Source organism: Salvelinus fontinalis, chromosome 28 (assembly GCF_029448725.1).
Source record: "Salvelinus fontinalis isolate EN_2023a chromosome 28, ASM2944872v1, whole genome shotgun sequence".
NCBI classification, from domain to species: domain Eukaryota; kingdom Metazoa; phylum Chordata; class Actinopteri; order Salmoniformes; family Salmonidae; genus Salvelinus; species Salvelinus fontinalis.
The window spans coordinates 4964283-4988202 of record NC_074692.1 but is presented as its reverse complement, the minus strand read 5'-3'; positions in this window follow the sequence as shown (position 1 = coordinate 4988202).

The window sequence follows — 23920 nt, the reverse complement described above, 5'->3', positions numbered from 1 at the left end:
TTCTTTGTATAGGTATTTCCAAAGAGTAGCACAGGTGTACATCTTCAAATTATGGTTTATTAGAGTATGAGCTTCAGAGGTGTCTAGGTGACTATCTGCAGTGTCTGACTGGTCCCAGGGATATAATATGCACAAGCCTCTGCCGCCCTCTGGTGTTTTTATTTAGTTTAACCTTTATTTAACTAGGAAAGTCAGTTAAGAATAAATTCTTATTTACAATTACGGCCTAGAGGGGAACAGTGGGTTAACTGTTCAGGGGCAGAACGACAGATTTTTACCATGTCAGCTCAGAGACTCGATCCAGCAACCTTTCGGTTACTGGCCCAACACTCTAACCACTAGGCTACCTGGCACCACAAAATGGTGAATGCAGTAATGCAATTGTCCAAGTACTTCAAAAGTACATGAGAAGTGAACACATTTAGTTAACAGAACCCTTAACACTGTGCAACTCATGTATGGACATTGTAATTACTCATTGTTACAATGTGTTACATTGTTGCATACATCAGTAACCGTATGCTGTATCATATCTGGCTGTGATTGGGAGTCCCATAGGGCGGCACACAATTGGCCCACCATTGTCCGTGTTTGGCCGGGGTATGCCGTCATTGTAAATAATAATTTGTTCTTAACTGACTTGCCTAGTTTAATAAAGGTAAAAATATCCCCTAACCAGCCCGTAGTACAGTGTTAAAGTGTAATAATGGGTCATTACAATAATTGTTACACTGTAATTACAGGAATAATTACACAGTGATAGGGGCACTGCAATGTACATTCTAACCAAGTTCATGCACAACAGAAGAGAAGAGAACAATGATTAATAAGATTTACAAAATCACCGGCAATAAATTAACAATAGCAGCAAATCGTAGTCTACATCTAGTTTCTCCTTGTTATTAAGCAGATGTATTAGTTAGTATTTTAGCGTCATCAATGCTTACTGAGCCATTCAGGGCTAGTGTATTTGTGTAGTTCATCATCATGTATTAGACGGGAACATGACATTTTAAGGGGCCAATCTTGGATTGATACATACATTTTTGGTCTTTTTATATTAACGATATAGCCATTGATTCTTGAAGATTATAAATGCCTCATGAGCTTAGTTCAACTGTCTTACTGCATCAAACTGTTGTGTTTACTTGGACTTGCAATGCCAGTTATAGCAGATGTCCCATTTTCCAATGCCTCCGTGCACCAATTCAACCCAATGAATCCATGATGTCAATTCCCCAGTGATGTATCATTGTAAATCATCAGTCATCATCAAGCATGTCTTTTTTCAACACTAACACATGTTCTTCAATTAAATACTTTAAATGGCCATTTCTTCCTCCTCTGCTTCATAAAATGTTTTATGAAAACAGCATTCAAGATGGCAATGTTCCTATTCAGAGTCCATTAAGAGGATTCAAACCTGTATTTCTATGTTTATATATTTCAGAAAGGAAACAGCACATATACATTCAAGCATTTATTAGAAAATATTACAATGCATAGTCTTAGGCTCTGGTCCTTCAGGTAGCTCACAGCCGGAGCGAAGCATCATAGAGATGATAAAATAATTACAGGCAGTGAGCATGAAATGCTATACCAAATTCCCCCAAAACAGCAGAATTACAAGCCTAACAATTAACCTTTTACCGCAGTGGGCTAAATCGGGGTCAAACAGAGTGTTTCTTTGGTAGTCTTAAACAAATATACTTTGAAGCAAAAGTTTACACCTCACACATGTTTATGGACACCTATACCATGTCATGTACAGAGTTGAAATGTATTAAGCGTTGAGTCTGCATCCAAAAAGTACGCTTTATATACATCACAGAAAACTGAAATCTAACAAAACCATTTGACATAGAAACAACGGATTCTCTGCACACACAAAAAAATTGAGTTTATTAATTATCAAACTATGTGACCATGAGGACACTAGGTCATTTGACTGCAGGAAAGTGCTACCTACTGTATGTGTTTGGCAGAATGTGCCATTTATGAGCTCTCAATAGGCCAGCAAAGGTCCTTCGACCATTACATGATTGTCTACTGGGCCTGTGTGTGAACACAAGCTATGTGTTCATTCTAGTCACAAGCTATTTAAGCAATTCTAGTTAAATTTGTCTTTTGTTTCTGTTAGTCTTTAGTGACATGGATATAAGTACAGTCTGCTGTCATTCTGATCTAAGAATATTACTCCTGCTTATTATGAAGAAAAAATACATCTGTTTAACTTTGTAAAGTAAAGGTGTGTTTAGAATTATTTTTGTTGTATTAATGCTATTTAATCTCTCCTCAGACTAATATTATTCTGTTTGTCCTGTGGGTACCTTTGCCACTGTTCCACCCATTGTGTATTGCGCTGTCATGGTGTAAATTCTTGTGACTTGTGACTCAAGTGACGCACTTAAGGGGTGCGTCACTTGAGTGGGTTGAGTTACTGACGTGATCTTCCTGTCTGGGTTGGCGCCCCCCCTTGGTTTGTGCTGTGGTGGACATCTTTGTTGGCTATACTCGGCCTTGTCTCAGGATTATAAATTGGTGGTTGAAGATATCCCTCCAGTGGTGCGGGGGCTGTGCTTTGGCAAAGTGGGTGGGGTTATATCCTTCCTATTTGGCCCTGTCCGGGGGTATCTTCGGATGGGGCTAAAGTGTCTCCTGACCGCTCCTGTCTCAGCCTCCAGTATTTATGCTGCAGTAGTTTGTGTCGGGGGGCTAGGGTCAGTTGGTTATACCTGGAGTACTTCTCCTGTCTTATCCAGTGTCCTGTGTGAATTTAAGTATGCTTTCTCTAATTCTCTCGTTCTCTCTTTCTTTCTCTCTCTCTGAAAACCTGAGCCCTAGGACCATACGCCAGGACTACCGGGCATGACGACTCCCTGCTGCCCCCAGTCCGCCTGGCCTTGCTGCTATTCCAGTTTCAACGGTTCTGCCTGCGGTTACGGAACCCCTACCTGTCCCAGACCTGCTGTTTTCAACTCTTAATGATCGGCTATGAAAAGCCAACAGATTTATTCCTGATTATTATTTGACCATGCTCGTCATTTATGAACATTTTGAAAATCTTGGCTCTCTCTAATTTTCTCCTTCTCTCTTTCTTTCTCTCGGAGGACCTGAGCCCTGGGACCATACGTCGGGACTGCCGGGCGTGGTGGCTCCTTGCTGTCCCCAGTCCGCCTGGCCTTGCTGCTGTTCCGGTTTCAGCTGTTCTGCCTGCGGTTATGGAACCACCACCTGTCCCAGACCTGTTGTTTTTCAACTCTTAATGATCGGCTATGAAAAGCCAACTGAAAATTATCCATGATTATTATTTGACCATGCTTGTCACTTATGAACATTTTTGAACATCTTGGCATAGTTCTGTTATAATCTCCACCCGGCACAGCCAGAAGAGGACTGGCCACCCCTCATAGCCTGGTTCCTCTCTAGGTTTCTTCCTAGGTTTTGGCCTTTCTAGGGAGTTTTTCCTAGCCACCGTGCTTCTACAACCTACATTCTAGCTGTTTGGGGTTTTAGGCTGGGTCTCTGTACAGCACTTCGAGATATTAGCTGATGTACGAAGGGCTATATAAAATAAACTTGATTGATTGATGTGTAGCATGAGCTAATGCAGCCATATGACCATTTCTCATATGACGCATTGATTGGTACCCTCGATGAGGCAAGATGAGCAGTCATTTGGTACATGGGATGTACAGTTGAAGTCAGAAGTTTACATACACCTTAGCCATGTCACGTTCCTGACCTGTTTTCCTTTGTTTTGTATTCATTTTAGTTGGTCAGGGCGTGAGTTGGGTGGGTTTGTCTATGTTTGTATTTCTATGTGGGGTTTTGTGTTCGGCCTGGTATGATTCTCAATTAGAGACAGGTGTGTATTGTTTGTCTCTAATTGAGAGTCATACAAAGGCAGCCAGGGTTTCACTGGTGTTTTGTGGGTGTTTGTTCCTGTGTCAGTGTTTGGGCCACACAGGACGGTTGAAGGTTTGTTAGTTTGTTGTTTTGTAGTTTGTAGTGTCTTGTTTGCTGTTCTTCATTAAAAGATGGCTTATTTCCCTCAATCCGCATCTTGGTCCTATCCATGCTCCTTCTCGTCTAAGGGGGAGAACAACATTGACGGCCTTTACAAGCCAAATACATTTAAACTCCGTTTTTCACAATTCCTGACATTTAATCTGAGCAAAAATTCCCTGTCTTAGGTCAGTTAGGATCACCACTTTATATTAAGAATGTGAAATGTCAGAATAATAGTAGAGAGAATGGTTTATTTCAGATTCTATTTCTTTCATCACATTCCCAGTGGGTCAGAAGTTTACATATACTCAATTAGTATTTGGTAGCATTGCGTTTAAATTGTTTAACTTGGGTCAAAAGTTTTGGGTAGCCTTCCACAAGCTTCCCACAATAAGTTGGTTGAATTTTGGCCCATTCCTCCTGGCAGACCTCGTGTAACTGAGTCAGGTTTGTAGGCCTCCTTGCTCGCACACACTTTTTAAGTTCTGCCCACAAATGTTCTTTGGGATTGAGGTTAGGGCTTTGTGATGGCCAATCCAATACCTTGACTTTGTTGTCCTTAAGCCATTTTGCCACAACTTTGGAAGTATGCTTTGGGTCATTGTCCATTTGGAAGACCCATCTGCGACCAAGCTTTAACTTCCTGTCTGATGTCTTGAGATGTTGCTTCAATATATCCACAGAATTTTACACTCTTCATGATGCCATCTATTTTGTGAAGTGCACCAGTCCTTCCCGCAGCAAAGCAAACCCACAACATGATGCTGCCAACCCTGTGCTTCACGGTTGGGATGGTGTTCTTCAGCTTGCAAGCCTCCCCCTTTTTCCTCCAAACATAACGATGGTCATTTTGGCCAAACAGTTCTATTTTGTTTCATCAGACCAGAGGACATTTCTCCAAAAAGTACAATCTTTGTCCCCATGTGCAGTTGCAAAGTGTAGTCTGGCTTTTTTATTGGCGGTTTTGGAGCAGTGGCTTCTTCTTTGCTTAGCGGCATTTCAGGTTATGTCGATATAGGACTCGTTTTACTGTAGATATAGACACTTTTGTACCTGTTTCCTCCAGCATCTTCACAAGGTCCTTTGCTGTTGTCCTTTGCTGTTGAACACCAGCCCGTCTGGTGTTCAACCTTCCCAAGTTCTCTCACGTCACCCCGCTCCTCCGCTCTCTCCACTGGCTTCCAGTTGAAGCTCGCATCCGCTACAAGACCATGGTGCTTTCCTACGGAGCTGTGAGGGGAACGGCACCTCCGTACCTTCAGGCTCTGATCAGGCCCTACACCCAAACAAGGGCACTGCGTTCATCCACCTCTGGCCTGCTCGCCTCCCTACCTCTGAGGAAGTACAGTTCCCGCTCAGCCCAGTCAAAACTGTTCGATGCTCTGGCACCCCAATGGTGGAACAAACTCCCTCACGACGCCAGGACAGCGGAGTCAATCACCACCTTCCGGAGACACCTGAAACCCCACCTCTTTAAGGAATACCTAGGATACGATAAAGTAATCCTTCTGACCCCCCCCCCCCCCCAACCCCCGCCTTAAGAGATTTAGATGCACTATTGTAAAGTGGCTGTTCAACTGGATATCTTAAGGTGAATGCACCAATTTGTAAGTCGCTCTGGAGAAGAGCGTCTGCTAAATGACTTAAATGTAAATGTAAATGTTCTGGGATTGATTTGTGCTTTTCGCATCATTGTACGTTCATCTCTAGGAGACAGAATGCGTCTCCTTCCTGAGGTCTTGGGTGATTTCTTTTGATTTTCCCATGATGTCAAGCAAAGAGGCACTGAGTTTGAAGGTAGGCCTTGAAATACATCCACAGGTACACCTCCAATTGACTCAAATGATGTCAATTACCTATCAGAAGCTTTTAAAGCCATGATTTCATTTTCTGGAATTGTCCAAGCTGTTTAAAGGAACAGTGAACTTAGTGTATGTAAACTTCTGACCCACTGGAATTGTGAAACAGTGAATTATAAGTGACATAATCTGTACGTAAACAATTGTTGGAAAAATTACTTGTGCCATGCACAAAGTAGATGTCTCGACCGACTTGCCAAAACTATAGTTTGGAGTGTTTGAAAAACTATTTTTAATGACTCCAACCTAAGTGTATGTCAATTTACGACTTCAACTGTAGTTGGGCAATGCATTTTAAGGATAAAAAGTTGAGTAGCGTATAGTTTTTAAATGTGTGCATGCTTTTCTCCTTCAAGAAAACAACATTCAAAGGGGGTGTGTCAGATTTTAAAACACTTCCAAGCTACCTTCTGCGAGCAAACTCTTGTGCATCTTCTGTCAAAGTAGAAGTAGAAATTCTTCTCCTTTGTTCAAAAATTTGACCACTCAACCACTTATTATTTTCTGGGTCATGGAGCAGAGTGGACAGAGGACTTTTGCCCAATTAAGAATCTCCCATTGAAATATCCATTGTGACGCTTATGCTGAGGCGAATACATAGACTGTTATGTTACATGCATACCTCTAGAGGGAGACATTGCTTTTGTAAAGTGACATTGACAAAACTAGAATAGAAGAAGCATAGAGAATTGGGGGGATAACACAAGACAAATGTATTTTGGCAGCACATTTGTATTAAGGAATATCCTGCATTTCCAAAAGCTAAAAGGACTAATATTCATCAAATCAGATTTTCCCCAAGGCTAATAGTAACTGATTGAATGTGACATAAATAAAAATAAACGATCAGATTTTTAAGAGAGATAAACAAATAATTGGAGATTTACACAGAGGAAGGGAAACAATGCACAATGCTTAATTCAAATAAAAGACTAAGAGACAGATAAGTTATTGGGATGAGGCGTTAGTGAAATGTCCAATAGAATTTTTTATTTAGAATTTGAAGGTTGAAGCTGTTGCAGTTCTTGAAGTGTTCCTGAAGCAGTGGTGATTTTTGCATGTAAATCTTGATGGGGCAAACCATCAAAGCCACTAAACAACACACCACTAAACAATACATGAATTGCACTATAATGGTGACAAACGGTCCCCACATTCTGTTAGGCCCTAACAGCAGAGCTTTCTTTTCAGCACCAAGCAGTGAATCCTGACATGCTTAAACAAATGTGATTTCTACTGACGTTTGAGATGTACAAACTATGGCATAAGGGGATGACAAGTGGATAAGAGGCAATCCGTGATTTCATCAGTCAACAGTGAAGAGGCAACTCCGAGATGCTGGCCTTCTAGGCAGACTTCCTTTATCCAGTGTCTGTGTTTTTTTGCCCATCTTAATCATTCTTTTTATTGTCCAGTCTGAGATATGGCTTTTTATTTGCAACTCTCCCTAGAAGGCCAGCATCCTAGAGTCGCCTCTTCACTGTTGACGTTGAGGCTGTAACGATTGTCGTCTGGAGAAGGAGAGGAGGACCAAGGTGCAGCGTGGTAAGTGGTCATATTATTTTTATAAAATACGAAAACACTTGACGAACAACAAAAACGACAAACGAACAGTCCTGAAAGGTGAAACAAAACACTAAACAGGAAACAACCACCCACAAACAAAAGTGGGAAAACAGGCTACCTAAATATAGCTCCCAATCAGAGACAACGATAGACAGCTGCCTCTGATTGGGAACCACACCAGACCAAACACACATAAACAGAAAACCTAGACCTACAACATAGAATACCCAGACATAGAATACCCACCCACACCACACTCTGACTAAACTAAAAATAGAAACACACAAAGCAATCTACGGTCAGGGCGTGACAGAGGCTGGTATTTTGCAGGTACTATTTAATGAAGCTGCCAGTTGAGGACTTGTGAGGCGTCTGTTTCTCAAACTAGACACTCTAATGCACTTGTCCGCGTGCTCAATTGTGCACCGGGGCCTCCCACTCCTCTTTCTATTCTGGTTGGGGCCAGTTTGCGCTGTTCTGTGAAGGGAGTAGTACACAGCATTGTACGAGATCTTCAGTTTCTTGGCAATTTCTTGCATAGAATAACCTTAATTTTTCCGAACAAGAATAGACTGACGAGTTTCAGAAGAAAGTTATTTGTTTCTGGCCATTTTGAGCCAGTAATCGAACCCACAAATGCTGATGCTCCAGATACTCAACTAGTCTAAAGAAGGCCAGATGAATTGCTTGTTAATCAGAACAACAGTTTTCAACTGTGCTAACAAAATTGCAAAATGGTTTTCTAATGATCAATTAGCCTTTTAAAATGATAAACTTGGATTAGCTAACACAACGTGCCATTGGAACACAGGAGTGATGGTTGCTGATAACGGGCCTATGTAGTTTTTCCATAAAAAATCAGCCGTTTCCATCTACAATAGTCATTTACAACATTAACAATTTCTACACTGTATTTCTTATCCATTTGATGTTTAATTGACAAAAAAATGCTTTTCTTTCAAAACAAGGACATTTCTAAGTGGCCCCAAATTTTTGAACGGTAGTTTATATATATATATATATATATACTGCTCAAAAAAATAAAGGGAACACTTAAACAACACAATGTAACTCCAAGTCAATCACACTTCTGTGAAACACTTCTGTGACTGTTTGAGCAGACACATGCACATTTGTGGCCTGCTGGAGGTCATTTTGCAGGGCTCTGGCAGTGCAACTCCTTGCACAAAGGCGGAGGTAGCGGTCCTGCTGCTGGGTTGTTGCCCTCCTACGGCCTCCTCCACGTCTCCCGATGTACTGGCCTGTCTCCTGGTAGCGCCTCCATGCTCTGGACACTACGCTGACAGACACAGCAAACCTTCTTGTCACAGCTCGCATTGATGTGCCATTCTGGATGAGCTGCACTACCTGAGCCACTTGTGTGGGTTGTAGACTCCGTCTCATGCTACCACTAGAGTGAGAGCACCGCCAGCATTCAAAAGTGACCAAAACATCAGCCAGGAAGCATAGGAACTGAGAAGTGGTCTGTGGTCACCACATGCAGAATCACTCCTTTATTGGGGGTGTCTTGCTAATTGCCTATAATTTCCACCTTTTGTCTATTCCATTTGCACAACAGCATGTGCAATTTATTGTCAATCAGTGTTGCTTCCTAAGTGGACAGTTTGATTTCACAGAAGTGTGATTGACTTGGAGTTACATTGTGTTGTTTAAGTGTTCCCTTTTTTTTTTTAAGCAGTGTATATATATAATTATTTTTGCTAAAAATGTGGGGCTCAAAACACGGGTTGCCACTGCCACACACTCAGTCCACTGAATAGCAGGCTAGTGATTGCTTTACAACGCTTTCAGTTACCCACAGGTGTCTTCCAAACCACTTATTGTTGAATTTGCAATTTCCAACTGGTTGTGTAATGTTTGTGTCCATTGGCCGATAAGCACTGATATGTTTTATGTAACGGTTCTCGTCGAAAGGAGTGGACCAAAGCGCATCATGGAAAGTGTTCATGATTTTTATTTTCAAAAAACACTCAAACAAAAATAACCAAAGTGAAAATGAAAGCGCACAGTTCTGTCAGGTACAGACACTAAACAGAAAACAAGATCCCACATAACCCAAACAGAAAATGACAACTTATATATGATCCCCAATCAGAGACAACGATAGACAGCTGCCTCTGATTGGGAACCACACTCGGCCAAAACAAAGAAATAGAAAACAGACTTTCCCACCCGAGTCACACCCTGACCTAACCAAACATAGAGAATAATAGGGATCTCTAAGGTCAGGGCGTGACATTTCATCGATAATTTATCTCCATATGACAAGGATTGAAAAGGATTTACCTGTAGATTGTTGACGTGGATCTTGATGTTGACTGCTTGTCTAGCTTGTTAGCTATGATTTTGAAAGCTATAGTAGATATAACGTGATTTGACATAATTTTATCTGTGGCCAATGACCTTGAGCCTTCCTGGATGGGTACTTCTAATGTAACTCTATTGCAGCACCCAAGGTGTGTCCCCATGAGTGACAGAACACTGAGCCAATCACGGCGCAACTAGAAGTTATTACCAACCCCTATGCTCCGTTATTTCCAATGACTTTCCCACCACCACTGAAAGCACAGAGCTAGGCTGAAACACCTGCATTTTGGAACTGCCTTACACAAGAAAGCAAAAAAGAGACCGTTTTTATGCAGCTTAATTTACTCTTTTTTTCTACATTATTTGTGACACGTATTAATGCCAAAATAATTTGCAAAATAAGCAACATTTCTATATATACACAGTACCAGTCAAACGTTTGGCCACACTTACCCATTGAAGGGTTTTTTCTTAATTTTTATATTTTCTACATTGTAGAATAATAGTTCAGACATCAAAACTATGAAATAACACATATGGAAAATGTATCAACCAAAAAAGTGTGGAGGTCGTAGTCTGGAATGCATTTCAAATAACAGGTGTGCCTTGTTAAAAGTGAATTTGTTTGAGTCAATCAGTTGTTTTCTGACAAGGTAGGGTTGGTATACAGAAGATAGCACTATTTGGTAAAAGACCAAGTCTACTTTGAAGAATCTCAAATATAATATATATATTTTGATTTGTTTAACCCTCCTGTGGTCCTTGCGGTCAGAGTGACCCAGGCTCTGTGTTTAGAGGGTTCCCCCTCTGCGCTCTGCTGGGGGTCAGCGTGACCCAGGCATCCACTAGCGAGGTGTATGTTATTGTGTGTACTGTGTGTGTTGGGGGCTCCTCCTCTGCGCTCTGCGTTGGGGGTCAGCGTGACCCAGGCATCCACTAGCGAGGTGTATGTTATTGTGTGTACTGTGTGTGTTGGGGGTTCCCCCTCTGCGCTCTGCGTTGGGGGTCAGCGTGACCCAGGCATCCACTAGCGAGGTGTATGTTATTGTGTGTACTGTGTGTGTTGGGGGCTCCTCCTCTTGCGCTCTGCGCTGGGGGTCAGAGTGACCCAGGCCCTGTGTTTAGAGAGTTCCCCCTCTGCGCTCTGCGTTGGGGGTCAGCGTGACCCAGGCAGCCACTAGCGATGTGTATGTTATTGTGTGTACTGTGTGAGTTGGGGGCTCCCCCTCTGCGCTCTGCGCTGAGGGTCAGAGTGACCCAGCCAGGGCTACACACGTCCAGACATGCCCCGCTGTGTGTGCAAGAGGACAGCCCAGTGGTGCACGGGTGAACTGCACACACGGCTACACACGCCCAGGGGCGCAACGGGGGCGTAAGCTGGCCGTAGAGAGGATACTAATATTGTCAGCGGCACACAAAGTCATCGTTACCCCCGTGCCGCGTGCTCTCCCCCCGCCTCTGCTGCTCAGTGGACCCGATCAGTGGACCCGAGCAGCCATGACCGTGCGTTTCACCGCAGCGCAGGTCCTAGAACAGATCTTCTCCGGCGTCGACCAAGAAGACTACTCCAATTCCGAGGAGGAGGAAGAGATTTCGGAAGATGAAGACGGGGAGGAATGCAATCCAGAGCGCGAGGCCGACCAGGCGTCTTCGCGCTCTTCGGAGGAAGACCCCGAGGAAGCCCCCGAGGACGAAGGCGAGGCCGAACGCGAGGACGAACATCAGGACGAACGCGAGGAAAAAACGCAAAATGAAATGGTCCCCCGTGGCCTACGGCCGCCGCTGCAGGGCCCACGCGATCTGCCGGGCCGGACGAGACACCGGGCCCCACGGCCTATGCCGCGAGTCACGCCCTCGACAATGAGTCCGCCTTCCGCCTGTTCGTCACACCGGCGATAGAAAAGGATAATTCTGGACATGACAAATCTGCACGGGGCGAGAAAATACGGCGACGGCTGGCGAGCCATGGACGCCACCGACCTGCGCGCCTACGTAGAGCTGCTGATCCTAGCGGGCGTCTACTGGCCCCGATGTGAGGCTGCGGCCATCCTGTGGGACGCCGAGAGCGCCAGGACCGTGTTCCGAGCCACCATGCCGCTCAAGGTCTTTCACAGGTACTCGAGGTTGCTGCGATTCGACGATCGCCAGTCGAGACCCGCGACGCCTGCCACGGACAAACTCACAGCCATAAGAGAGGTCTGGGACCTGTGGGAGGCGCGCCTGCCGGCCCTCTACAACCCAGGGCCTGACGTGACGGTGGACGAGCAACTGGTATCATTCAGAGGTACTGTGCGTGTGTGTAGAGAGAGCAAGTAAATGTGTAACGTAGCACTCATTGCCCCCCCCCATGAGTCGGTTACGACGCCAATCTCTTCTCCCCTCGCCAAAGGCCGCTGTCCTTTCCGTCAGTACATTCCCAGCAAGCCGGCGAAATACGGCATCAAGTCGTGGGTGGCCTGCGACGCCAAGTCCAGCTACGCTTGGAAGATGCAAGTGTACACCGGTAAGGCGGCCAGCGGAGGCCCCGAGAAGAACCAGGGGATGCGCGTCGTCCTCGATCTGACAACGGGACTGGGCGGTCGCAACGTCACGTGTGACAATTTCTTCACCTCCTACAAACTGGGACAGCGGCTCCTCGAGAGGAACCTCACCATGGTGGGCACGGTGAAAGAACAAGGCCGAGCTCTCGCTCGCGCTGCTCTAGTCCAAGGGCAGACAGGTCCTGTCCTCCAGGTTTGCCTTCTTGCCCACCGCCACTCTAGTGTCCTTCCTGGCAAAGACAAATAAGAATGTGCTACTTCTGAGCACCCTGCACACAGAGGCTGACATTAGCGATCGCCGCGACAGGAAGCCGGTCGTCATTCTAGACTACAACTGCAACAAGGGCGGCGTGGGAACCTAGACAAGGTGGTCAGCACCTACAGCTGCAGACGGATGACTGCCCGCTGGCCCCTGGTCGTCTTCCACAACATCCTCGACGTGTCCTCCTACAACGCCTTTGTCATATGGCGAGAGATCAAGCCTGACTGGATGGCTCACAAGCGGAACAAGAGGAGGGTGTTCCTGGAGCAGCTGGGAAAGGCACTTGTGAAGCTGCTGATCCAAAGAAGGCAGCTTATCCCCCGCTCCATCAGCAAACTGGAGAGGCGCACATGGAATGGACAAGCCTTTGACAAAGTTGGCAGTCTTATCATAGGGCGGCATCAGTGCTCACCTAAAAAGCCCATATGCCACTGGTTGAGAGAAATTGTCGTAGATTTTGAGCAGAATTATGTGAGGTTTTGTGTGTTGTTGGAGAAAATGCCACCCTCTTCAATCTGCTGCATTGTGCGGCTGCCTAATCCTGCTTAATGAGCGGGCCAGCCTGTATTAATGGACGGATATAGCTCTCTGCAGCTCGGTAAAAAATAAAATCACAAAAGAATTGCACTGGGCCTTTACTAGTCCTGTATTAGAAATGCTGATTGGGTTACAGACAGTGGGAAAGCATCTCTGCAGGACAATGTTGTTAATGGCCTTGTTTCTACATTGACATTCAAATCTTGTCTGAAACGCCAGGCTGCTGACTCTCAGGCGTTATGTTTTTCTGTGGTTTTGAACATAACTTCTTAACCCCGAAATTCGATGTCCTTGCCCCGTAAAAACCCAATTAGCATAATACAAAAATCACCCTTGAAGTGTCAGTTTAAAGGTAAAAGGAGAAGCTGATACATGCCAGCAGAAAATAATGGTTTGGAACGATTCATCATCTTCATTAGAGAGGTGTAAAAGCTTTAGGCATGCCGGCATCAAGGCCTATTTTTCATTATCCACATGACCAAGAGTGTACAATCAGTGCTTCAATAAACTACTTATTTTGAGTAAAATAAAATAAAAACTGTTGGTCAATATAATAATTTCCTAATGTAACCTGATATGACCTATTAGCAGTGATACAGATCAAACAAGTGCCCCATGTCCTCAGAGCACACGCTCATTTAAACACCACTCTCCTTACTGTAAAAAGGCAGCAGAAAGAAGGAGGCGACTGATTGTCTATTTTAAGAGGAGCGTTGTCAGCATGTTCATGAAATAGAGCACACGGACACTGAGGGTAAACTTTACAGTGCTGAAGACGATTCAGACAGGACAAGCAAGCAGGCAGGCAGGCAGCCCTCATGCGCACTGGCTGGACAGTCAGCACCCATGGGAACAGAAGTGTGTGTGTGTGCTTGTGTTTGCGTAGAGCGGTGGAGTACCTTGGGGAACTGAGAAATGGGGGAGGGGAGCAATAAAGGGCGGTGTCTGCCTTCAACCATTCGCACACCTATCTGGCGCATCTAATTAATCATTAAAAGTAATTGTGGCGTATGAAATTATCAGACAAAGGAAAAGGGAGAAAGTGAAAGAAGAAAAAACGTGCGTATGTATGGAGTGTGTGTGTGTGCATGTGTGCCTGTGATCTGCTGCACCAGAAACCGAGACAAGGCCCACAAACTAGCTGCAGCCAGATCAGATTACTGCTATGTCTTTGGCCTTTGTGCTGATAATCCTGCAATGCGTGTCATTTCCACACCACCAACTTTCACACACTTGTCAGCTGTGGCCAGCAGCAGACTGATAGGGCCTGTCAATTAGTAGATAATGCTAGGAGGGCTGGATGTCACAGAGAGCCGGGGATTCATCTCCGTACCCTGGGCTAGTATTTTTCTGTTCCGAAGGAGGCTCTGAGGAGGGAAAACAGCTGGGAGGACTGAGGAAATTTGACATAGACTGGCACATTAGTCAGGGGCTCCCTATTGTTCCTCATACATCGAAGACACATCGCAGCCCAACCCTGTCTGAAGAGATCGGAAGATTGACTGTGGATGAGGGACGAGACAAAACGCAAACTAATTTGAAAATGGCCAAATACGTCCTGTCAACATGACCTGTCAACATTTTTTACATATTGAAATGTATTAAAATCTTCGCAAACTGCTGCAACGTCAGTGCCGTCATTCACTCGTCAAAATTATGAAATTAACTGGACAAAACTATTACTTCTAGGACCCAAGAACCTTGAGGGTTAAATTTAGGGTAAGGTTCTGTAAGGTTATGTTTAGGGTTATTGAACTACATAGCATACCATAATGAGAGCAAATGTTTTTAGTCGTCCTCTCAAACAACATTATTGACTTTGACATCTATTCCAGGTAAACATTTTTGCCAGCAGCATACCACCCTGCATACCACTGTTGGCTTGCTTCTGAAGCTAAGCAGGGTTGGTCCTGGTCAGTCCCTGGATGGGAGACCAGATGCTGCTGGAAGTGGTGTTGGAGGGCCAGTAGGAGGCACTCTTTCCTCTGGTCTAAAAAATATCCCAATGCCCCAGGGCAGTGATCGGGGACAATGCCCTGTGTAGGGTGCCGTCTTTCGGATGGGACGTTAAACGGGTGTCCTGACTCTCTGAGGTCATTATAGATCCCATGGCACTTATCGTAAGAGTAGGGGTGTTAACCCCGGTGTCCTGGCTAAATTCCCAATCTGGCCCTCAAACCATCATGGTCACCTAATAATCCCCAGTTTACAATTGGCTCATTCATCCCCCTCCTCTCCCCTGTAACTATTCCCCAGGTAGTTGCTGCAAATGAGAACGTGTTCTCAGTCAACTTACCTGGTAAAATAAATAAAATAAAATAAAAATTTTCAGTCATGTTTAGTTGACCAAAGTCAGATAGATTTCTTAGGATCGGACCCTTTTTTTCAATATTTGCCTAGAATGACATACCCAAATCTAACTGCCTGTAGCTCAGGACCTGAAGCAAGGATATGCATATTGTTGATACCATTTGAAAGGAAACACTTTGAAGTTTGTGGAAATGTGAAATTAATATAGAAGAATATAACACATTAGATCTGGTAAAAGATAATACAAAGAAAAAACATTCATTTTCTTTTTGTTTTTTTACATCTTTGAAATGGGGGGGGGGGGGGACACCAATCCCGTAGAAGTTAACTTTTGAAACGTTCTCTGGTAAAGTGTTGCTAGTTGATAATTACAGCAGTTGACTGCATTGCCGGTCTTAGTTTCTGATTTGATTTAAAAAATGAAAAGCGTAAACATTTCTGCTTTGTATCTAGCAACAGGCACGTCCAAATGTCTAACCTCGTATCCAAAATGTTTAATTGGAAAACTATTCCCACTAAATATTAATTGTGTATCTTTTTTGGAAAACCAAAAGAGATTTTGTTCTTAATTAACTCATAATTACCAGACGGATGACCATTTATCCGTGCAACGGACATTCATGTTAGCTCGCGAGATAAGGTGGCTTGCGAGGCTAACTCTTATGTGGTTCCAGGATAAATAATTCTCTATGGTTTGTTATAGTGGATTTTTATTTATACACCAATCCATTATATTTCAATCAGTAAATTTACATCAAATTTAATTTGTTTAGCTAAACTTTAGATTTTTAGCTGGTCTTCATGTACTGTATTCGGAAAGTATTCAAACCAAAATATGAGACAAACATTAGAATGTACCATTTATACTGAACAAAAATATAAACACAAAATGCAATAATTTCAATGAATATACTGAGTTACAGTTCATAGAAGGACATCAGTCAGGACCACACACTGGGGAGCCAAGCCCAGCCAATCAGAATTAGTTTTTCCCTGACAAAAGGGATTTATTACAGACAGAAATAGTCCTCAGTTTCATCAGCTGTCTGGGTGGGTGGCTGGTCTCAGACGAACCTGTAGGTAAATAAGCCAGATTTGGAGGTCCTGGGCTGGCATGGTTACATGTGGTCTGTAGTTGTGAGGCCGGTTGGACGTACTGCCAAATTATATAAAACGACAAAATGTAGAGAAATTAACATAACATTCCCATGAAACAGCTCTGGTGTAAATTCCAGCAGTCAGCATGTCAATTGCACACTCACTCAAAACTTAGACATACTGTATGTGGCATTGTGTAGTCTCATTTTTTTTAGAGTGGCCTTTTATTGTCCCCAACACAAGGTGCACCTGTGTAAGGATCATGCTATTTAATCAGCTTCTTCATATGCCACACCTATCAGGTGGATGAATTATCTTAACAAATTTGTGATCAACATTTTAGAGAAACAAGCTTTTTGTGCAATTTCTGGGATTATTTCAACTCATGAAACATGTGACCAACACTTTACATGTTGCATTTATATTTTAGTTCAGTATATGTTCTATGTCAAATACTCGTTACGAAGTCTCACAATGAGATTCGCTCAGCGAATCACTGACGTCTCGAAGAACCACTCACACAACATCTTTTGGATGCAGAATGACAGGCGGCTCCTTATAAGGCGCCACTGGCCCGCCGACTGGTCATTCTCGCCTCTCTTCCTTGTGGAAGAGACCACGCTCACTGAAGCTCACTGAAGCTCTCCTCAGTGCGGCTAGATCCCTGTCTTCCTACTGAACTGTTCCCAGGCGAATTGTGAAGCTAACGTTGCCAAATGTAGGACCTCAGCTCTGTCGATAGTGTTGAGTACTGACAGAGTTTTGCTTTAGGTATAATTCATTTTCTACTCCTCAGTCTCCATTGGTAGCGAGCGTCACACGGCTAGCTATCAAGAGTTGTTTAGCCCATGCCGCAAGGCTTTTTTTGTGGTATTTTATTAGGATCGTCATTGGCTGCTGCAAAAGCAGCAACAACTCTTCCTGGGGTCCACACAAAACATGAAACATGACATAATACAGAACATTAATAGACAAGAGCAGCTCAAGGATAGAACTACAACAATTAAAAAATATGAATAAAAAAAGGCACACGTAGCCTACATATATATACTTATACATACACAAACTATCTAGGTCAAATAGGGGAGAAGCGTTGTCCCGTGAGGTGTTGCTTTATCTTTTTTTTAAACCAGGTTTGCTGTTCATTTGAGTAATATGAGATGAAACGGAGTTCCATGCAATAAAGGCTCTATATACATTTACATTTTAGTCATTTAGCAGACGCTCTTATCCAGAGCGACTTACAATAGAGTGCATACATTTTATTACATTTTACATACTGAGACAAGGATATCCCTACCGGCCAAACCCTCCCTAACCCGGACGACGCTATGCCAATTGTGCGTCGCCCCACGGACCTCCCGGTTGCAGCCGGCTGCGACAGAGCCTGGGCGCGAATCCAGCCCAGCCTGGGCGCGAACCCAGAGACTCTGGTGGCGCAGCTACCCCACCCGGGAGGCGCAGTGGTCTAGGGCACTGCATCGCAGTATATAATACTGTACGCTTTCTTGAATTTGTTCTGAATTTGGGGACTATGAAAAGACCCCTGGTGGCATGTCTTTTCACAGTTAAGGGCTTGTAAGTAAGCATTTCATGGTAAGGTCTACAGTTGTTGTTTTCGGCGTATGTGACAAATAAAGTTTGATTTTGATTTGGTAAGTTGTGTGTTTGTAAGTGTGTGTGTCAGAGCTGTGTCTAAGTTGACTATGCAAACAGATTGAGAGTTTAAACACATTAATGTTTCTTATAAAAAGAATATGTGATGCAGTCAATCTCTCTTCAACTCTTAGCCAAGAAAGACTGGCCTGCATGCAGTACTATTTATATCAGCCCTCTGATTACAATGAAGAGCAAGACGTGATGCTATGTTCTGGTTTAGCAGCAGCTTAACTAGATCTTTCCTTGCAACACTCGACCACACGACTGGACAATAATCAAGATAAGACTAAACTAGAGCCTGCAGGACTTGCTTTTTGGAATGTGGTTAGCCACACCAAACTTGCTTTTCTAACTGTAAGTTTAGAATTGTTAGCTCTTCTCTTGTGTTTAGCTCAACCTACGCTCACCCGTGAAGTGTTAACTAGAATTAATGCCCTAGCTTCACAGCTCGACGGTCGATAGACAAGCTTTGTTTGTCGACAGACAAAGAAAGCACACACTTTCTCTGGCTAGCAGTGTACTAACTAGCTGGGCTCACACTTTGCTTGAGGTATACTATTTCTCGGAGCCATGGAGCCTGCTACCTCTACACAGGGAGAACTTCCCCAGCCCCGGCACACCTGTGTCCATGAGGGGCTATGATAGCAGGCAAAGATACACATCCCATGTGCATTGCCTGCTTGGCGTTCAAACACATTAACCTGAGTCATGCATGCTTTGTAGGACACTGCCTGCAAACTCCCTCCATCGGCGAGTGCCCCATAGCAACCCATAAACAAGGAGAGGAGGAAGGGGACCTAAATATCGATGAGGAAGAAATTCTCCAAATCAACGAAGGAGAAGAGGATGATGAATCCCAAGCTGACAGCTCAATGCACGCTTCCTCTCTCAGCGGAGAAATAGCACTCAATTAAAAATGTGGGCCTGTCGATGTCTGTAAACGGGCAGCGGCCAGACTCTGTATCGACTGGCCTTGCTCCTGTGGGGGTGGTAGCTCCGAGAGGGACTGGTTTGACCGGAGGAGACTTCCCTCTCGCTCAATCCCGGGAAAGCAAATCCTTCCGGCCGTCCCAGCTTGCATGGCAGAAGCCAAATGTAACTTGGACAAGCCTTTGTCCAGCAAGGTCCGAACCAGTTACTTTGTTGGCATGGAAATTCAGGGCATGGAGGAGATAGGCCTTGGCAAGCTGCTGGTGGTCGAGCCATAATTGGCTAGTCACTTCAACCCCTGTGCCTCGTCTATGAACGGCTGCTCTCCCTGGGAAGACGGAGTGTTTCACTGTCTTCAAATTCCAAAAAGTCTACGTGTCTGCTGCAAGTTCAGTACGGGTGTTGAAAATAACGTTCCTACTGGGAAATCTCTTAATCAAAGGCAGAGACAACCAGGACCTATCACGCCGAAGGAACTGTTTTGGCCATTAGTCGCTGCCATACGGCACAAGTGCGAACTTCACAAGAATGAAGGCGGAGCCTTTAACTTCTGCTTGCCCTGCAGACCTTGGTACTGTGGCAACCCGGTCTACACATCCATGAGCCAAGGCTTTGCAGCGGGGAGAGGGCATCTTGCTGGCACCAGGGTTTTCCTTAAAGCAAAACTACCAGTGATGCAGCAGGCTTCTCTCCTAACAGAAACAGACATTGGGGGAAGAAGTCCTTCGCTGCTATCGCATCAGGGTCCTGCCCACCTGATTCCCATGGGGGAAAAAAGTAGCGTCCAACCTAGGGTTACGTCTCCAGCGGCAGAGAGGGGATGCCAACAGTTCACTCCATGTCGTGGTTTATACAAGTGTCCCCCCCCCCCCATGCCACAGCGCTTACCTCAGCGCTTTCACAAACAACCTAGGCAGGAAGACAAATCAACAGTTTCCACCAAGCACTGTCCCAAAATACAAGTGTTATAACACTGCTCTTTGTAATAAGTAAATGTCACACCCAGGCATCTTTCCAAGCCCATAGAGCAAAAATAAGTCAAAACTGCAACTCGCTCCAACACCACCAGAGGGTGCTACATCAACACTGGTGAGTGATAGTCATTCGACTTGTTGGCGACTCGCAAAAGACTAGGGAACTGGTGCACAGTACAGCCCTGGGTCTTGTCCACAGTCACAAAGGGGTACAGACTGCAGTTCGTTATGAAGCCACCCGTTTTCAACGGAGTTCTGGTTTCATTAGTGACTGGCAACTCAACTTACTTACTAGAGTAGGAAATCTCCTCCCTATTAAACAAAGGGGCAATCAGAGTACTGCCAGCGGCAGAGAGCCATTGAGGTTTCTACTCCTGGTACTTCCTTGGGGGGTGGACAAACACACCAACGTGTCCTCAACAGCTTTCTGAGAAAGTTGTTCCATATGCTAACACTCAACATGCTGTCTCGCTCCATTCGTCGAGGCGACATACTGTAAGTATTCTACAAGCACACAGGATGTTTCCCAGGTTTGCCTTTTAATGCACAGCCTATGGATACCTCGCTGTTCCCTTCAGGGTAGCCCTGGATGTTCAGCAAGCGTGTGAAGGCAGCTGTAGCACAGCTGAGAACCAGAGGGCTAAGAGTATACGCCTACATAGACAATTACCAACTTTGCTCCCTTACACAGGAGTTAAGCTTGAAGATCAACCAGAAAAAAACAGTTTGGTGCCCAGACAGATAATAGAATATCTAGGCATCAAGCTTGATTCTCTCTCTTATCGGGCTACTCTATCAGACAACTGCATCACTTTATTCTGACAGTGCCTCTCCTTGTTCAACTGGGGGCACTCAGTCACGCTCAGAACGTGTTTCCGAAGGTTGCTGGCATCTACCATCTCAGTAGGACTGCTAGGACTACTGCCAATGAGAGACTTCCAGCGTTGGGTCCAAGATGGCACCTCAATCGAAAAATGACCACGGGCCCGCTTTCTCTCCCCTCTCGCAAGTGCTTATTTTGAGCTGGATTCTGCCAGTTTCGTTCATGCATCTTTTGGCCGGATCCGTCACCTCGTGGCATGAGAAATAATTAGAATAAAAGCGATGTTCATTCGAGTTGCCAAAAGGTGGAAGCAGATTTTCAGCCCGGGCCTGATATTCTAAAAGTTGATTTGGGTTGGCGTAACATTGCAACCTACTGTTTCTGAGACCAAGGTGTTGCCATGGCTGTGTGAGAAGGCCGCCTGTGTCTCTCTAAAATGAGATTCACTTTCTATGATTGGTCTCCTTCTCTGCTGTCATAGACATGAGCCTGCAACTCATCTCTCTAGTGTTGCACTTCATCATTTTTTTCCTTATAGAATCATAGCTGCGCAACAGGTCAAGAAGAGCTGCAGCACCCCTGATGAATTGAAATGAATTTGCCAAAGTTATAGAATTACTGCTGTCAGTTCAGAAATAAATGAAATAATTCAGAATCTCCTACTACACCATGAGAAGGCCTATAATTTAGCCACAGAGGAGCAATCGCTTCTTTAAAACAATTGCCTCGCTGTGGATTGTGTGTAGCCCAATAACAAGGCATAGCCTACAGCTGGGAATGTGTGGCAAATCTGTCAGTGAACAGCATGCAGAAAAACAGGCCAAAAAACAGACCAATACTTAAAATACAATCGAGCAAAAATACAGGAAAGCAAATGGAAAGAGAAGAGTCTAATCTGTCTGCTGTAGGTCTACCAACATATTTAATGAACTTCCAAATATTGTTTTACAAAGTAAAAGTACTTTGTGGCCTACAATATGACTCCACACACTTAGGCATAGGCTATTGATGGATTCAAGACTAGGTCGATTTTGTTGATCTCAGATTCTGTTTGTCAGTGTCAAAGTAGCCTGTCATTTCGATAATTTGGGCGGTATTGAAAATTCTGCCAAAGTTTCAGTCATGTAAAATGATGCAGAATTGCATGAAATGTGTTTTTAGGAGGCACCTTCTTTTTTTTATGTGTGCAACTTCTGTAAGCGCCTCTACCTGCTCTATGCCACTATGCAAATGTGATGACATGCATGCAATGCTTTATTATAAACCTGACAGATTTTTTTCTCATGCATTCCAGTACCTCAGAGCTCCCCAGGTCTCTCTAATACCTGACACCATTACGCACCCCCCTCCCCCACTCTCTCACTACTCCTGTCTCCTCCACGCCTGCAGTGCACTCCATGCATCCAACGGCTGCTCTGGGCCCCCAGTTCCCTTGCCTCTTGCTACTATTATTCTCTCTGACCCCACGACCGCTGCTCCGGCAGTGTCTCACCTACCCTCTCTGCTTCTCTCTCAGCATACTGTGTCCTCTATCCCCTCCTCTCACGCTTCGTCTCTGCCAGCGGTGCAACTGGTTGCCTGCTGTCATAACTGTCCTGTGAGGATCCAAATAGGTCAGTTGGCAATGAATAACTTGAACCAGACCGCCTCTCACCCGCAAAGGGGGTAGGAGGGAACTGGTGGGGGTTAACAACTCACACCCTGATGTAAATCAAGGAGAGAAGATTCAGGTGTCCCTTTCCAATGTTCACCAGAGGAATGTGCGTTTCCCGCCGAAATGCTAAAATGATCTAAAGAACACTATTGTCGTATTGTTTGTTATTTTGTGATGTCATTAAAAATATTATAAAGGAAATGCTGTAACTTGGAAAGTATACCCACTACATGTGTGAAATATGAAAAATGTAGAGGCTTTTTGTTAAGGGAGGGACATGATTTTAGGAGCCATAAGACAATTGTTTTACATAAACGTTGCACAGTGACAAGTCACGCCCCTTAGTGAGGTCAGAGAGCATGGCAGCCTGACGGAACCGCCCTTTAGGACAAACTGTATAAAAGGATGGGTTAAGAATGAACATATCAGACCAGAGAGACGCAGATCTGCAGCTCACGTTTAAAGTAGCTTGAACTCAATCTCAACATGAGGTAGAGATGATAAAGTCACTTGTACGGCTGATTAGCTATCCTAAGTAAAGTATCTAGAAAAGCGATTGAAGTGGGACTATTCTGCTACTCTTTTCAAACCATTCTATTCCGCTACTCATCACCCCACTGGGAACCATCGACACAGCTGGCTAGCCTATCTTCAAAGAAGCATCAGGAGTGAACAGAAGCAAAAATCAACTCTGTAGTTCTGTTCAGGACTAAATGACAAGTCACCGGATACAGGACAACTACAAAGGACAACAGTATGAGACATGTTGGAACCATTTTGGACAATCAGAGACTTACAAGCGTGCCGAGAAAAGGCCCAACCCCCTTTCCAAGGTTGCCCGGTTCTGAGAGAGATACACGGCAATCCAAGGCATTTTCACGTAAATACATTCATGATTTCTTACTCAAAGCGGGCGACGGTTCATGTGTAAAGTGTAAGTGAGAGTAGATTCTAAATGTACCAACGTTATGTGTCTCTGTCCCTCTCTCTCTCTCTCTCTCGCCCCTTCAATGTCTCTTGTAACAAGCAGCCAAATTGTTGTCAGTCCGCTAGGGACCTGTTTTTAATGTATTAAGTGTGTATGTTTATCCTGTGTTACCATTTAGTTAGCTAGTAAATACATAATAAGTAAGGCTCATGTTTTTGCAGATGCAAGGAGGTTACGACTGTTCAGAATGATAATATGATACAAGGTTATGATTAATAAATTCACTGTTTATAGATGTGATAGGTAAAGACCTTTTAGAGTTTAATTCGGGAGATGGTAACTCTTTAAAGAACCGCTTTTATGGTGCCCCAGATCCTAATGAGTTAATTGTTACATGACTGATGTAATCGGGCAACAATTAAACATAGACAGTTGATTAGA